Raw genomic sequence first — 17,220 nt, 5'->3', positions numbered from 1 at the left:
TCAGGTATGGTGATGGTAATTTTTCACTATTTTCTGACATTTTATAGACAAAACTATTAATAGAGATGAAATAAAAGAAATGATATTTGTAGACTGTTCATGCTACTCGGAAAAACAATGATATGAATAGAAGAATAAATAATCAAGTCATGATAATAAAATAAAACTATCATCGAAAACAACTACTATAATCAGGATAATACTCATGGGACTAATTGTCAATTCAATAAATGAAGCAATATTATGTAGAAATTGGCATTTTGTGTGATTTGGCGCCCCCCACAGTTTCTGTGTGAAACAAGCGATTGGGGGGTGGAGTGGCTGAGACAGAGACACCATTCACCCTTTTACAAGACACTGTACCATCAACATGATTATGAAGCTGTTATTTTCAGGTAAAAAGTTACATAATGTTGCTTAAAATAATGAAAACGATCGTTATTTGCAGCACTAATGGATTACTCAAAAACGAATCATCAGATTACCTCTAAAGCTAAAAAAGATAGTTGCAGTTGTGTCCATAATATGGATTTTTGTCTTTGTAGCTAGACTGTGGAAAAGTAAGCCGGGCCTATAGGCAGGATGGTGTGCTGCCGCTGGGCTCATCAGATTACACACACGTGTGCACACACACAAGCCAAGCACAATAAGGAAGGAAAGCTTCCTCTGTTTTTTTCCACATAGCTGTCAGTCAGTGAGTCGGGGGCAGAGGAAGTGGGACAGATGATGATCCCACTGAGACCGAATGAAATAAAAAGGATGAATAATGAAGATGTCAAGTCCACGTGTTCAGTAAGCTCTGAGTAACCTGGAGTGAAATCTAAAGAATATGCTGATTTAAAAAAACATCTCTCTTGAGGATAATGCAGTCCTTTCTTAACTTGAAGCACACGCGTATTTTACACCACTGCGAGGAGTTCATGCATACAAATGAGACGTGTTTACTGTATCTATTTGCTTTGAGAACTCGCCGCTCCACTGGTGCTCATCCACCACGGATGACGGTGGGGGGGCTCTCTCGTGTCGTGAACATGTTCAGGCAGCACCCCAACTAAGGACCCCACCTCCACCTGCAGACTGACCCTGTTCCCGTTCTCCTGCACGGACCCCCTCCTGCTTTCCTGTTCTGAATCTCTCTCAGGGATCATACATAAACAAACAGTGTGCTCTCAGCTCGCTTACACATATACCCGTCTGATAGATATGTATAATAACATAACTAGCCCGGTCTATCCCCTGTCTGGTGCAGATTACTTTTAAGCCTGAGGAGCCCTAATCAGAAATGAGCAGTATGAGTCACAGTGCCTCTGTATGAGATGGAAAGAGGATCAGCCTACTTCCATTAGCTGTTTAAATTGTTTCTGTGATAGGCTTAGAGGCGGCAAGTGGCTGCAGGTCAGTGGGTGTCCTCTGCCTCATTTCCTGCCCAGCGGCTTGTACAATCCAGCATCAGAGAAGAATGATACACTGAGTCACCCTCAGGGCCACCTTCCTTTCTCTCTCTTCATCTTTACACACCTCTCTCTCTCTCTCGTATTCCTCTGGTGGCCTTATCCGTTGTGATAAGGGCGAGCTCTCCTCTCCATGAGGCCTCTTTGGCCCCTCGGAGAGTAAAAACATCTAAAGTAGCTCTGCTGCAGCTCCACTTCCTCGTCAAACACCGGTGAACATCAGCAATATGACCCTGAAAACACTGTTTCCACTCCTGTTCCGGTGAGATGGAGAGAGAGATGGGCATGATGAGAGACTCTTGGCGACAAGTGTGGACCGAGAGAGACGGAAACTACAAATAGGCACCAGTTCTCGTGCACGATGACACAAATTCAGGCAGATAACAGGATATACATTTCTGCCAGTGATTTCACACTATTCCACTGAGCTACAGGAAGTGGTAAACAACCAACACAATCAATTTACCAACAAAGGCAGGGAAGAAGAAGACTGCCAGGAAGTAAATGTTGAAGTAAGCAATGCAGGTTGCAAAATTATAATAGACAGACTGAGGTAGGTACACTGAAGATACACGAACACATCTTTACCGGCCTATGCTGAGAAGGGCATTATAGGTTGCAGAGTAGCCAACATGCACACCTCCCAAATCTTAACAACTTGTTGAGCAGACCTCGCCTAGCAATTTGATTTGTATATTCAACCCATGTTCATTCATGCTGCTAATGCTGTACACACGCTAGTTAGCTTGACAGATTGGTAGCAGGTTGCCGGTAGCTAGTATCTTTGTATGCTGCATTCACACATGTCTGCAGAATGGAAAAGAGCAAAAGCCTTCCGTTATTCTGACTTGGGAGTCTGAACAATATCACACAAACCCATCATTACCATCCAGTGCTGGCAACATGCTAGTTAGTTTAACTCGAATACAAAACTATAACCTGTAATAGTTTTTTTTTTCCACAGCATGGTCTTACACTTTCTTGAGGTACCTGGTTTTAAATTAAAAAAAAATATTTTTATTAAAATGTTCATGACCAAGGAAGTCTCAAAGATGAAGTTAATAGAGTTAAGGTCATTTTCTAACCAATAATGCCAATAAAGTCGCTCCTCTTAGCCTGTCAGAGGTGAATAATTGCTGTTTTTATTTAGCCTTTAATTGTTCAGAGTACTGGACTGTTGTTCTGACAAACAAGACTTCTGAAGACATCACTTTGAGTTCTGGGAAACTGTGAAAAAGTGTGACATTTCTCAGTTTTTTTAAATAACTGGCTGACTAATAGATAAAATAATAATACAGATGACAGTGTGGATGTGGCTTGATCAGATTTGAATGAACAGTGGCGTCTCCCTGGTGACATGAGCAACAACCTGGCAACCGTTATCACTTTCTAACTGCAGTATATATTAATGCTTACTGGTGCATGGAAACACATGACATCACCTTTTTTTTTCCATCAGAGCCTTCGAACTTGAGCAAAGATACAAAACACAAACACCAAAAGCTCTCATGTGAAACCCATTGTTGGCTTGTGTGGTAACTGTAACTCATAATAAGATTATGATTGAGGAGAAAATGCCTTCAGGGCCTGTGAGTATCTACACCACTGTCTTTTTCTACAGATTACAGACTGCAGCTGGAGTTAACATCTTTTGAGGATCACACCTGAGGGCTGACTGCTTCAGGTGCTAATTATCTCTCTTTGTGTCCATAAATACCTCATAGTCACACTCTTATCTTCTGTACCAATCACAATATTGTTGTATCAGTGTACCCCACGTGCTATAATTTTCTGCATTGACTTCTTGAGGATGTTTGTATCTTTACCTGTACTGTATGTGTTGGTGGAGTGTACGCACCTGTGTGTGCCTGTGAGTGTGTACTTGGTGCCTGCGTGGGAGTTTATGTCTGATCTGATTGATGGAGGTGGTATTGGAGGCAGCGCTCCCCTGATTGAAGCTACAGGCAGCACTAGGCTTCTCATTAACCTATGATAATGCACCTGTCACCCTGATACGAAAGCCTCGCAGCACATTTGTTGCGGATGGCTGTTCTCGCTTCTTCTTTGCTTTCTTTTTTCTCCGCCTGACTTCCCTCCCTGCTCCATCTCTCTGCGTCTGTTTCTCTTTTCTCTCGAAATTTCTTCTGCACTCGTCGCACACACAAAGCAAGCTCCATCGTTTGGAGAATCTCGCTGACTCTGTGCCAAAGCTGACCGCAGCAGATGGAGGTTGGTGCATGTGTGTTTTCCCCCCTCCTCTACAGAATGCAGCAGCTAACGGTATTTAATAGGATCTGTGTTCGTTAGCCCACCAGGACCAGCGTCGATAGGGGATCAACGGTGAAAGGTTTCATGGCTGCGTTTGTTCATGGCCTACAAATGCGGCAGCCCATCCAAAATGACTAAAAGTAAGTGCCACCACACAACATACGCCCTGAATCGACTCATGATGCTGGCTGACAGAGATGTGATCTCTCCTTCTGGTCAGTGGTTCATTTTTATCTCACAGTGAGACGATTGTTTCAGCTTTCCTTCGATAGTAAAGCACCTGCCACAGTACATGTTAACTACAGCAGTTAACTTGGTCAAAAGATGTGAAACCAGAATTGTCCCTGTGTTTAATCTCTTACATAATAACATTAAATATTTGATATATTGACCGCTTATAATTGTTATACTCATACGACTATTATTATTATTTTGTTGGGTTGTTATCACTGATGTGTGACATTAATGTGTAAGTGCCGTTTTTACTATCGAAGGCTGTACTAATTTCAACTATTTTATATACCACTGGGCACTTTAATCTTTAACAATGCATCATATTCAAATAAATGTACTTAATTATATTCCACCACCTCCGGTTACTGGGTGTAAATATTTAAAAACTAATCTCAGCAAACAGCGGCTCAGGTGGAACATGTATGAAGAATTGGTGTAACTGGCTCCAGTAGTCGTCCTATCGTAATATCTTTCTATAAGTCATTTTTCTCCTCACCAGAAAGGCTCCAGCTCCTCCGCCAGATGTCTTCTTTATTCCCTGTAGCTCGTTCCAGTCAGTTTCTCTGCTCTCCAGAGGGCCTGTGTGTGATTTATTTATCCTATCTGCACGTTCAGTGCCAGGAACACACCCTGAGAGCACATAGGACTATGGGAACGCTGCCTTGAGCCGCCGGAGAGTGTAGAGAAAGGGAAAGGACTCGAGGACAGATAGTAAATCAGTCTGGACCTGAAGATGTGTGTCAGAACTGTTGCATGTAAAGTCTAGGCTGCCTCAGAAGACATAAAGGGGGAGACTTGGAGTCTACGAGTGAGTGTTTAGGTTTGGGGTTTCTTTGGGGGGAAGTGGAGCTTCAGTAGCTCCCATTAGTCACTCTGTCAGAAGTTAGGGAGATAGACGAAGCTTCGCTGGTCCCATTTGATGTCAAACAGCCTTTGGAATTCAGATTTCCCAATATTGGCAGGACTTCATCATGATTAAAGAATGAGCATGTGTGGTGTTGGGAATGTCTTTGGCATGACTCTTCGCTTCCAACCTCTAATCTCCTCTGTTTTATCTTATGCCACGCAAATCTCTCCGAGGGCAATCAAATATTACTGTTTCGATGTGTCTGGACAATAACCCCAGTTTGTTTGCATTGGATACCAGCTGCTCTCATTAAGGAAAAGCACAGGGCAAATAAAAAAGAGGAACACCCCTTCAGGGGGTCCGACCTTCCTGTTTAACAAGCAGCCAGCTTCCTGTTGGGGGCCCTGTCATGTGACACATGAGACACCTCTTTGTTCATCCTCGACCTTCAGGAGGAAAAACCTGCTCTGCGTTGTGGAAATGGAAACATCCTGCCATCCTTTTGCTTTTTCGTCCTCACATGAAATAATTGACAAGCACTGCTATTACGTGGTGTCAACAAATCGAAGATAACAGCGAGAGGACTCTTGTCGGCGTCTCAGGAATTACTGTACCATGTTAGAGCAACCCCAAATTTTTTCGTGTCACCGTGAGCAGCGTTTGGAAGTAATTTGTCTGTATTTATCTCATGAGCTGTCTTTTGGAAAATACAGACTTTTCAGCATGAGTGCCCATTTATTTCCACTGCTTATTGAGTGGGGCTGACATGGTGGAAAACAAGTCTCTCCTGAGTGCACAGTGGATCTCCTTAACATGGCAACCTGCTGTGTTTCACATGCAAAGACAGGCTACTGGACGCAGTGGAAACAGAGAAATACAAGAGTTTAAATTGGGCTCCTTTTATAAAAACGGGGAGAAAAATAATGGTAAATTTATGCATCAGTGTAATCAAAATGAGAGGAAGGAGGTGGGGAGGGGAGCGGATGGCCTTCAGTGGAATATTCTCGGATTCTGATTAGAGAAGCCATGTTAATGAGATTCATTGACAGTCTAATACGGAGAACAGCATGCCCCCTGCTGTGGCTGTCTGTGCCGTCCCTTTCGCGCAGTCCCCTTCCTCATCTCATATTTTAGTCCTTTTCTCATGTCCTTCCTTTCAGTCTGTCTCTTCCTCGCAGAGGGAGCCGTGTTTACACCAGACTAAGACAGCAGGGGATCTGGCCTTTTTTCCTCCAAACTCTGTAATGATCGCAGTTGTGAAGTCGTACCTCTAACATCGCACACACCTCGCACAGCACTCTGGGAGGAGCAGCCATCCACCACACACACACACGCACGGCATCTTGGGATTTGAGTACGGGTGACGACGCCACGTGACAGGCAGGCAGCTGGCCCACATTAACAGGAGTAATGACAAACGGGCCGCTGCTGTTGGTTTCTTCACCTATAAGCAGTGCATCATAGCCTGTCAGGTGCTGTCACTCAACAGAGTGCCTCAGTGTGTGTGTGTGTGTGTGTGTAGACTGTATATGTGTGTTGCCCACCAGCCAAATCCTGAAGGAGCCATCTTTGTGCTCAGTGAAAAGCTTTGCAGAGAAAGTAGGAGGCCCAGATGTTTTAGCTCAGTAAGCTTAAGGATGAGTTCATGGTGAGAACATCTGAGGCTTTCAGCTCTGTTGACCCCAGGAAGAAACTCTTAATCCAGCCAGTTTGAGGACATATGTGTACATATCCTTTTCATATGAGAGAAAGCTGGAGGAGCAACTATTGTGCAAGCACTTTGCTTCAGATAAACTGCGACCTAATTACTTTTTTTGGCATGTGAGCGCTTCAAAACAAAGATGGAAGAGTAAAACATCGGCCAGATGCAGAAACAGAAACAAATGTGTTGGAATGCCTGTGGGTGTGTATGTAAAAGTGTGTGAGAGTGGGGGAGATAGAGAGGGAGAAGTTTTAAGGAAAGAGTTGAGACTGTGATTGTGGACAGCAGGAGGGGGGGCCGGAGGTGTTTGCAGCCAGACTAAAGTGGCCCCTATTAGGCAGAAGTGTGTCTGTGTGTGTAGGTGATCCTGTTTCAGTCCCGGTGCTAATGGCCTCCCTCAGGCCACACACTTCCTCATTCCATGTTAGCTGAGCGGCTGCAGCCTCAGCGTCGTGACAGAAAGGGAGATGTCGGCAGAGGTCAGATGGAGGGATGGATCCCAGGGTGCTGCATTTGCACTCTGGTCTCAACAGCCGACCTCTCCCCAGCTGAGGGAAAACAAAACAGAAAACCACAAGCAAACATCCAGAGAAAAGTCCCCCACATGTTACTGTACACAGCTTCTGTGGTCACACTTTGACTATTGCGCAACAATTTATGTATACCGTCATTTAGAGGTTTGTCAAAAAAGTTTATTTACCTTCTACAGCAAACACAGTACATGTCTTTTTTTTGCATTTTGCTTTAACGTAGGTCGTATTTACTCTGTCCGCTGTCTGATGTGTCTGATGTCTGCTTAGATGTTCCTGTTACTGCCGAGCAACAAGCCAAATTTCCCACGTGGGACAATGAAGAACTGAACTTACTGAACTTGAATGGACTCACTTCAACTCAAAACACAGTATTCAATGGCTTGCTGCTCCAGATGAGTAAACCAAAGTTTGCAACATTTCAAAAGATTGCTTCAAATTCGCTTGACAATAAGATGGAAACAGTTAGCATCGGATGTGGCTGAAGACTACACGTTTAAAAAATAAAATTAAAAAATCTTCAAACATGACTCCATTGCACAAAATTGGTGCAGCAGTCCCTGAGATATTGTCTTTTTTATTCCATGTATTCTTTGCTTTTGTCAATACCTGGTGGCGACGTTTCCCACAACTCAAGCTTTAACAGTTTGGACATCGATCCAGTTGTGTGTGAGCTGCTAGCCTCAAGCAAAATGAGGAACGGACTTCTCAGAAAGAAGTGAACTTGACACATGGGTGCCGGAAGCGCTTAAAATGTGTGTGGGACGATTTTAATGGAGGTTTGGGGGTTCTCTCCTGTTTTAATAGAGTAGATATCATTTCATGTATTTTGGTGCCTTTTAACAGGTGGTTTGATCATTTATCTGGTTATAGTAGCATAAGAAAAATTACCAGTAGGCCTATATTTTGCAATTTCATCCAGAGGAAGTGCCCCAGATCACATATTTGAATATATTAAAAAGCTTAAAGTATGTAAATTAATTCAATTACTAATTTATAGCTTTGTGGCGCAGGCTCATGGTATTTCAAATAGAACATAACTTAAAATTCAACACATAGTTTAAATTAAATATCTAAATTAATGTGACACATTCATCAACAACAATGACTTTTGCCGTTTTCTATTTCATAAATTCCACCACATAACATCAGACCAGTACAAAGTGCCCAGTTGTATCATCTAATGTAATGGTATCACTGCAGTAACAGTTACTGTAAAATATTTAAATATTACTGCTTTACTGCTAGAGCTCCTCCCTGCCTTTATACGCTTCACCCCTTTTTGTTTAGTTCACTTGTTCCTTTTTTACCTTTTCATTTCATCCCTTTGTTTCTCTCCCTCTTATTTGCCATCTTCTTTTCCTCTGTCCTGTCATGTCTCCCTTCTTCCTACCTCATATACTCGCCTTTGTTCGAGGCTTTTTGTGGCGACAGTGTCCGACCCACCTTGACTCAGCTGCCTTGCATCTGCACTTCAGTGACTAAGCTAGTTACGTTTGCGATGCATTCGTGTGTATGTGCGTGGGTGCTCTGTGTGAATCTGTGTGCATTCTCTCAACGAGCAAACAGCATGGATTTAATAGCTAATGAAGCACAACTGAATATCCGACCGCGCTGATAAAGGTTTGGTTGCATTGTGAGTAATGCCGACACCAGGTATTGATAAGGGAGAAGATATCTCTGGTACCACTGCATCAATGTTTGTGCAATGGCCAGAGTAGTATTTTAAAGATTTTTGAGACAGTTAATAACATTTCTTAGTAATATTTAAACATTTGTCTCCCATGGCTTAGGCACAGCTGACAGTAGACAGGATGAGCTCTGCAGTGAAACACCTTGTCCTTTACAGTCTTTCCATCCAATCACATCCCGTGCTGCTGATGATTCAGCCAATCAATGCACCAGTGGGCAGAGGAGTCGTGTGAGACCACTTAAGTCTTTTATGAGGCCATACCAGACAGACAGGGGGGAATGGGACAGGGGAACGCTGTCTTTTATGGGTTATTGGGGATAGTGTGCTTCCATCTCAAGGCTGTTAAAGGTCTCCCCAGCATGGAGACTCTCACAGCCTGGGGGTGGGACACGGTGCACCTGGGTTCTGGATGGAAAAAGAAGCTTAACCCCTTCTCACCTCGGTTGAGCTGTTTCCGTGCTTCACGTTTCCATCTCACCTCTTCTATATGTATTTCCCTTTCACTGCGCTGTGTTCTAATGACCTGTTGGCTTCATGGTTGTGATAATTCTTGTTCTTCTCGAGGCAGCAGAATTCAACAGCGAAGGCGAGCAGTATGTATATATAAAGATTACTTTACCCTCTTGAGGTTAGCTTGTGGTTCTGGTTAGTTTTATACTCTACAGGCAGCTGCAGGGATAAGTGAACTCACTCGACTTTAACTGACCTCTCCCGTCTCCGCTGACAGGCCTTTATGATACACATGTGCAGCCACAAAAAGTGAAAGCCTGTATCACTGGGAAGAGTACTAGTGCCATAAACCAGGATGTGATTAACTCCTCCGCGGGGAATACGAGGTGGGGTTGTAGAGGCTGCACACCTAACTGAATTTTACTTTTTTAAATTGAGCTCACAATTTCCCCCAGCTTGTACTCCCGTATCCGCCCATCCAGAGAGCCGAGCAGTTTACAGCCAGCAAGAGAGAATTTTTTGCTAGATTGGCTTTGTCATTTTGATTCATGTGGGGCTCGCTAGTGAGTGTGTTATTGTGCGGTCCTGAGCCTGTTCTCCTGCCGCACCATGCTCTCCTCCCTGTGTTATTAACTTACCATCTTAGATGTGCCCTGTAAAAGAGCGGAGCAGTCACAAGGGGGAACTTGGAAAATGATAAATTGTTGAGGAAAGTTTCTTTTTTCCCCCCTCACTTCCTAAATCTTGCCGCTGATTGAATTCTCACTATCTTCACTTACTGTACCTACTGCTGTGAGCTGAAGGTGGGTGCATGACGGGGGTAGCACAAGGGAGGAAGGAGAAGACAGAGTGGGAAAGAGAAGAATACTGAAATGGCTTGGTTTGGCGTGCAGGCAGACATATTCAGGTTCTTCACTGAAATAAAAATAGCGAAACCACGCTGTGAAAATACCCTGCAGGTTTAGTCCTACATTAAACAATCATACTTAAGTAAAAGTTTTAAGTATTATCATTAAAGTATTAAAAGTAAAGTAATAGTGTTTGAATTAACATAACTACTGCATGAATGTGTATGTTGCATTTTACTGCTTGGTTGAGTTAATTTAACTACTTTACTAACAGCAATGCATCATATGCTTTGTTTGTAGTATGACCGTCCTTTGAGAATTCACGAGACAAACAGCCCTGTTTTCAGCTTTGTAACAGATCATATTCCAAACAATGCCAGGGGATTTTATTTAGCTTTAGAAGTAGGACGTAGGTCCTAGTAGTAGGTTTCCCCAACCATTAACAGAACCTGTTGGGAGCCTTTAAAAATGTAGCAACCAGGTTACATCGCTGTCTCCTTCTTCCTCCTCTGCTCTCAGTCTGCCATGGATAAATGAAGAGCTGCAGGTTTGTGTCACAGCTTGACCGAGGGTGGGGCTGAGCTACAGACACACACAGGCAGAGTAGAGAGGCAAACAGCAGACAGGATGAAGTGTGTGCTTTGGCAGCATTCACACAAAAGCCATAAATGCACTACTGACCTCCACTGTTGTGCGGAGGTGTGGGAGTGTTTATTTGTGTAACCCTAACCCCAACATAATGGCAACCAGCACATAACATTTTGTTTCCCTGATTCACAGCTTCGTTCACGCAATTGCGTGAAAACTCGAAACTGTCATTCAAAAAAAACAATTTTCAGCTATCTCCAACCTTCTGCCAAGCATCCTGTTTATCTTTTCCCCTTTCTTTCCCTCTTCTTCCCCCCACTGCCTCACTGCAGTCTGGACTTGTTTGCCATGTGCTTCTTGGCCTGTGGATAAGAGAGTGAAAGTGACAGGGCGGGACGGCAACCGTCCCCAGAGGGACGTGATGTCCTTCTGCCTCAGCAGTGAGTGAGAGTCAGCCAGTCCTAAATGAAAGCCTCAGCCCAAACTCACCATGACAGAGAGGAAGGAGCCTCAGCCCAACCATGATGGCGACTGGACGCTCAGTCTGGTCTGATCGGGAGCCACATTTACAGGCAACACTGAAAAAGTACCTTCAGGATGTTGGAAATCCACATCCATCCATAAAAAGTGAACATTATGTAAAACGGCTTTGATACTGCCGTATCTTCAACAGGTGCCATGAGTCTGGCTCCGAGCCACTGCCCAATAGTCTGTGGCGAGGAGATAGAAGATGACAGCAGCAAAGCCATCGAGTGTCATTATAAATCAGTCATAGAGGAGTTTTACTGGCTCGTCTGCTGCAGTGCATATGCAGACGTGCTGGTAAACCTCAGAAGTCTGCCCTGTGATTGGACAGAGAAATGATGGGCCTCTCAGTTAATGGGGAAAGCAAACGACGGAGGAAGCCTGTGTTTTTCTAGCTCATCTGGCTTAGATTAGCGCTCGCCTGCACTCCAGTGTCACAGTGAGAGTGGAGAGGAGATAGAAGCATTAAGATATGAAGAGAGCAGAGAGTGAGGAGGGAGGGGACTGAGGGGAGGGAGAGAGAGGGGAGGGGGGGAGGAAAAAAACAATAATAAAGGCAGAAAGCAGCGAGGAAAAAGAAAAGGCATTTGCAGAGGGTTTTAGGATTTGCGATGAGCTCTGGCTCTGTCACCCTGAGTGCTTAGCACAAGTCAGAGGCATAAACCCTTTAGATAGGCCTTGTGTAACAATGGAGGAATAAAAAGCTCTTAAGACGAGGCTATGAATGAAAGCAGAGGGTCTGGGCACAGGGAACGGAGCCAAACACGACTGCTTGCCCCTGGCATGTCCTTGCCCGCTAACTGAGAGCACATGGCTGGCACAGGAGGACAACTTTCACCCTCCTCACCTTCAGAACATCCTCCTGCCTCCTCCTCCTCCTCCTCCTCCTAATGCTAATGCACTCAACGTGGCCCCTAAGAAGTTGCTCCCTGCACTCTATACGACGGAAAGAAAAGCACAGAGACAAAAAGGCGGCGGTATCCATATCACTCGCGGCAGGTTAACGCCGTTTACATGGTTTACCAGCTTCCCCGCAAACATGCCGTACCTGCAGAGTCACAGAAACAAGTTACAGACATGCTGGAACTAATTGTCTCCTCTGCTGACAACTGCATGGAGAGCACTTTCAAAGGCTTTGAATTAGCTGCCTAATTTCAGCACTGGCACACCGCCTATTTGTCTTTTTGTCCCGCAACATGCCGTGTTTATGTGCCTCTCTGCATGTTACTGCATCTTTAAATCAGTCTTGGGGTTGATTATAAGTGGCATTTTTTGAGGCGTGCGTGTATATTGTCTCATAAATGTGTGTGTTTATATGTGTGTGAGTTAATCCAGGCTTTTAGACAGTGAGCTGAGTGGAGGGATTTGGAGGCCCATCAGTCTGTTTCAGCTTGTTGTGTAGCCTTCGTGCAGACAGGCTTTCTAGGTCAGGCCTAATTGACGACCTGTATTAATAACAGTGAGTGGCATGTGTGGGTGTGTGTGCGTAATTGTATGTGTGTGTGTGTGTTCCTGTCCTGGATTTTGCTGTCTCACTGTCCTCAGGCACAGCTGAGACACCCCCACCCACTGACCCTCCAGCTTGCTCTCCCGCTCCCTGGGGTTCCTGCTGTTTTTGGGGATATCACAGAGGGATGGACTGTGTGTGTGTGTGTGTGGGAACGTCCTGCTGTCACTGCAAGCAGGGGAGTCTTCATCCACACCCTCGTCTGTTTTGTCTTTACATGAGGTCTCTCTCTCTTGCCCACTCAAATAGGAGTGGGGGATGTTTGGGTCGCAGTCTGAACAAATAACATCACCTCTGATGGGTAGACAGTGCAAAGCAGTGTTGAATGACAGGCACGTTTTCCAGTGGACGCTGGTTGTAAATGTGAAGTTTCATGTCAAAAAAGGGCTCATCAAGATCTCCAGCGAGGTGGACAACTGCGTTAACAGTCCCATCTCATCCCGAATGTGCTACCACTATTTTAACAAGAAACAGGAGAGCTGAGCACAATGTTCCTGTTCTTAAAGACGAAATCCTCTCTATCACAACTTGATAGGATTTTTTTTACAGCTTTGGACATCATTTCTATCAGTACACTGTAAAATCTGACAAAGTGACTATTCTTAAAAGACAACAAGGAAACCGTTTACCACAAAAGTAGCGTAGACTAATAATTGTAAGTTGTTAAAACTTTTTGACTCATACAACTTAACTTTAATAGTCATTAGTCAATAGTAATTCTGGGGTCATCAGTTTCCTGACGTTTTTAAAGTAACTTTTAAAATTGTAGTATTAACACTGTGCTCACAGCAGTTCTTGGAACACACCAGCTGGTTAGCCAAACTTATTTAGACAAGAGCACTGAGGCGAATTGTAACATTATTAACCCAAGCAAATCTGTTAGAAATATCCATCACAGTTCCTGGTGCAACTTTGACACACAGTAAATTCTAATTAGAAGATCTTATTCAAGAAAAGGATGCAAACCGATGGCATTAAAAAAAACAATTAAAGTGGAATACATGCATGACCAGAAATACACAAGTCTCCATTAGTGCAGTGGTGTCCCTAAAATATCCGCCTATTTGAATGCAAGCTGTGCAAGGAAGTGAACAATTTTGTTGTCGTGCTTGTGCAGTTGTCATCTGAAAAGCAGTTCTCATCATTTGTACCATAACTGCCCATTTTTGGACTGCTTTTCAAATCCTGGCGCCTACATTACCCACAATGCAATTTGGCAGATCACATGCAGCTTCCTCTGGAGCCACAGAAGGCTTTCTACTTTTTTCTTTCACATATGCAGTACTCCCCCACTTTAATGTGTAAAATTGTTGTAGTTACCCTTTAATGGTCTAGTGTGTAAGATTTAGTGGCATCTAGCTGTGAGGTTGAAGACTGCTACCAACTGAATACCCCTCACCCTGTCCTGCAGTGGACACTAAAAGTGCAAACAATGCGAAAGGTTCTCTGTAGTGTTTGGTTTGTCCGTTCTGGGCTACTGTAGAAACATGGCGGTGCAACATGGCGGACTCAGTGGTAGAGGAGAGAAATAAAAGACATATTCTAAGGTAGCAAAAACACAACAGTGGTATTCAACTTGGTATACATTATGCAGAAGTACTATTTCAAACAACTAAATCATTTCAAATGTTCTGTGGAGTGAGGGACTGTTACAGACATCACAGACCCGCTGCCCGTCGAACCTGCATCATTGTCTGCCGCTCGTCTTTCTTCCCTGGTGAACGTTATTGTAGTGATGTGATTGTGATCCGAGATTTCATCAGAAGGTGTCGGAAATGATCAAAGTAAACCCAAACTCGTGGTACACGCTTCGTTTAGGAACAGGAGTAATGTGCTCAGCTGCTCAACCTTCTCTTCATCTGCTGCAGCTTTCTGATGGTCATTTTTGGGGAGATCCATTTTGGGGAAGCTGTGATAACCTCGAAATATCCTTTAAATCTTTATACTGGCTTCCATATAGTTAGTAGAAGATATTTTAACGAGCCGCAGCTAGTTTATAAATCACTGTTTTGGTCTAAGGCCAAAATAAATTTCTAATTTGCTTGAAGACTATAAACCAAGTACAGGCTCTTGACAGGCTCTTTAGGAAGCAGTCAACTGGAGCTTCAGACTAAAAGCACAAGGCTCATGTAGCTACTACACGCAAATGATCAAAATCTAAATTAAAATGTCTTTTGTTTCCCGTAGCTCTGATTGACATATTTATTCCTTGACAGTTTCTATTTTTACTTTCTTTTATTTTCATTCCTCTCATTTGATTTTCTCCGTGTTTGAAAGCTTAAATAAACACGCTTCGAGTCTCACGAGGTCATCTCTCCGCTGGAAAGTTAAAGTCTTTGAGGACAGCTTGAGGGGACAGACCCTTGTCATTACAAAGGAACTCTCTCATCATGGGGAAAATGACTAACTGTATGATGTAAACCTTCACCTCACAGACTTTTTTATCATTGGGACAAAACTCAACTTTTCCACCTCTGTCTTCTGGTGGCAGATATTTTCTTCACACAATGAGCAAACTTCCTCGTTAATCTTGCAGGATGCACTTTGAGCCCGAGCATGCACGCATGCTGAGTCTGGGAGTGAAAGCTGTGCTACCTTGAAAGCAGAAAGTCAGTAAGCTGTTCTCTCTGGAGCAAATCGCTCCTGCTGCTCGGTCTCCTAATCCCTCACCGAGCTGCTGTGTTCGACACACACTCCAATAACACTCTGCTTCTGTTTTCTGACACACGCCTCAGCTTTATCTGTGCTTCCTGTCTTTCATTTGTTTCTCATCCACCAGCTGTAGCTGGACCGACCCCCCTTCATTCTACATCCATCTTCTACCCCAGAACCGTCGCTGCTCCCAGAGGAGATGTCAGTGCAAAGAGGAATCATGTCCGTGATCACAAAACTTCAGTTCTCTGACAGGCGAAGCCCAGAGCTACAGGAACGGCATGTGTTTGAGTGAGAGAGATGGAAGGAAGAGGAGTCAGGGGTGAGATTATTAGTTAGTTTATATGAGTGAATGTGTTCATATGTATAATGATTCCTTCGAAATTCCCCCGTTGACTAACATCTGACAGCAGGAGGACAATAAATCTCAGGCTCTTTGTTAAGACAATATTTTGGACTTGGACTCAGGCACACATTGGTCTGTGGAATGTGAATGTGATAGCTTGTAACTCCTCACATCTGCTTTCCTCATAAGCGTTCACATCTTTATATGGTCAAAGTATTCTGTGTCTCCTGCTGTTTGGTAACAATGTCTAGAAATGGCCTGAGATCATCTAATCATATCCACGTTTTGACATCTGTGATGTAGCCTGTTCAAAAGAGGTAGTGATGAAGCTTGTTGTGCCCACTCTCTCCTGCGCAAATTCGTGTCCTTGTGATGTTTAAGTAACTACACGTTATCATTAACATGCATATTGCTGCTGGAGCACACTTGACGTGCACATTGTTTCCCCTCTCTGTGAGAATCGTGATACTTTTGTCTGAGCAGACCGGCGAGGCCAAGTCCTGCTTTGGCTCGCTCGCTGAACTCCGTTGTCATGGCGACAGAGACGTTGTGGCAGTTGGAGTGCATCTCCTGCAAAAATAAGACCAGCACAAAGCATTATGCATCTACTCGTGCTGCCTCTTTACTATTAATGGACATAAATATTTATATGGTTTGGAAGATATTTTCACGGCGAAGGGGAGCTGGTGGCCTGTGGCGGGCAGAGACATGAGCTGATGAAGTGGTCTGTGTCAGACATTTGTGACTCTGCGCTCATGTGTGGATGCACGAGTGCATCTCTCAGCACACTTTAATCTCACGTGGTTATACGGTAAGAATAATGATGTGATGTGGGAGTTTAATGTAACACAGAAACAGGGATTTTATTGTGTTTAAAATGCATTTAAAATCTCACTCATCTCCAGCAATCGTCTAAATTTGAATCGTTAATCTCTGCTGCAGAGCTCTGATACCAAACATCCACTGATTGGAGCTTCTTTAATGTGATGATTAACTGTTTTACTCTGTTTTTCTCTGTTCTCTCTTTTTATATTTAATAAAGGGAGTCATTGTAAAATATGAAGCTGGAGCCAAAAGATGGTTATCTTAGCTTAGCATAAGCTAACATGCTGAGGAAGACACAAAGAGGTCACTGCTTCTGGCCAAGAAATAGTCCAACACCTAATCCCTTTAATAACTTTTGTTTTTAAACTTTTGTTTTTGTGTTGATTATTCACCTTTGATACAAGATATAAAGTGTTCAGTGAAAGCTGGTTGGTGGATTTTATTACATTTAAACAGAGCCAGGCTAGCTGTATCCTTCTGTTCCCAGTCTTTATGCTAAGCTAAGCTAAGCGCCTGTTGATTAGTTGATATAGACTCAAAGGTTTTATTAGGTTACATTTCTTAGTGAAAGTTGTAAACAGTGGTAAAACATCATTCATAAAATTAATAATTTGTAAAATATGATGCTGGAGCAGCGAGATGGTTAGCTTAGCTTAGCATAAAGACGGGAAAAAGCTAACATGATGAAGAAGACTCTAGCAAGTCACTGCTTCCGGCCAAGAAATAGTCCCGCACTTAATCCCTCAAATAACTC

The sequence above is a fragment of the Pagrus major genome, chromosome 8 (genome assembly GCF_040436345.1).
Source record: "Pagrus major chromosome 8, Pma_NU_1.0".
Lineage (NCBI taxonomy): Eukaryota > Metazoa > Chordata > Actinopteri > Spariformes > Sparidae > Pagrus > Pagrus major.
Note: the sequence above shows the minus strand (reverse complement) of the source record.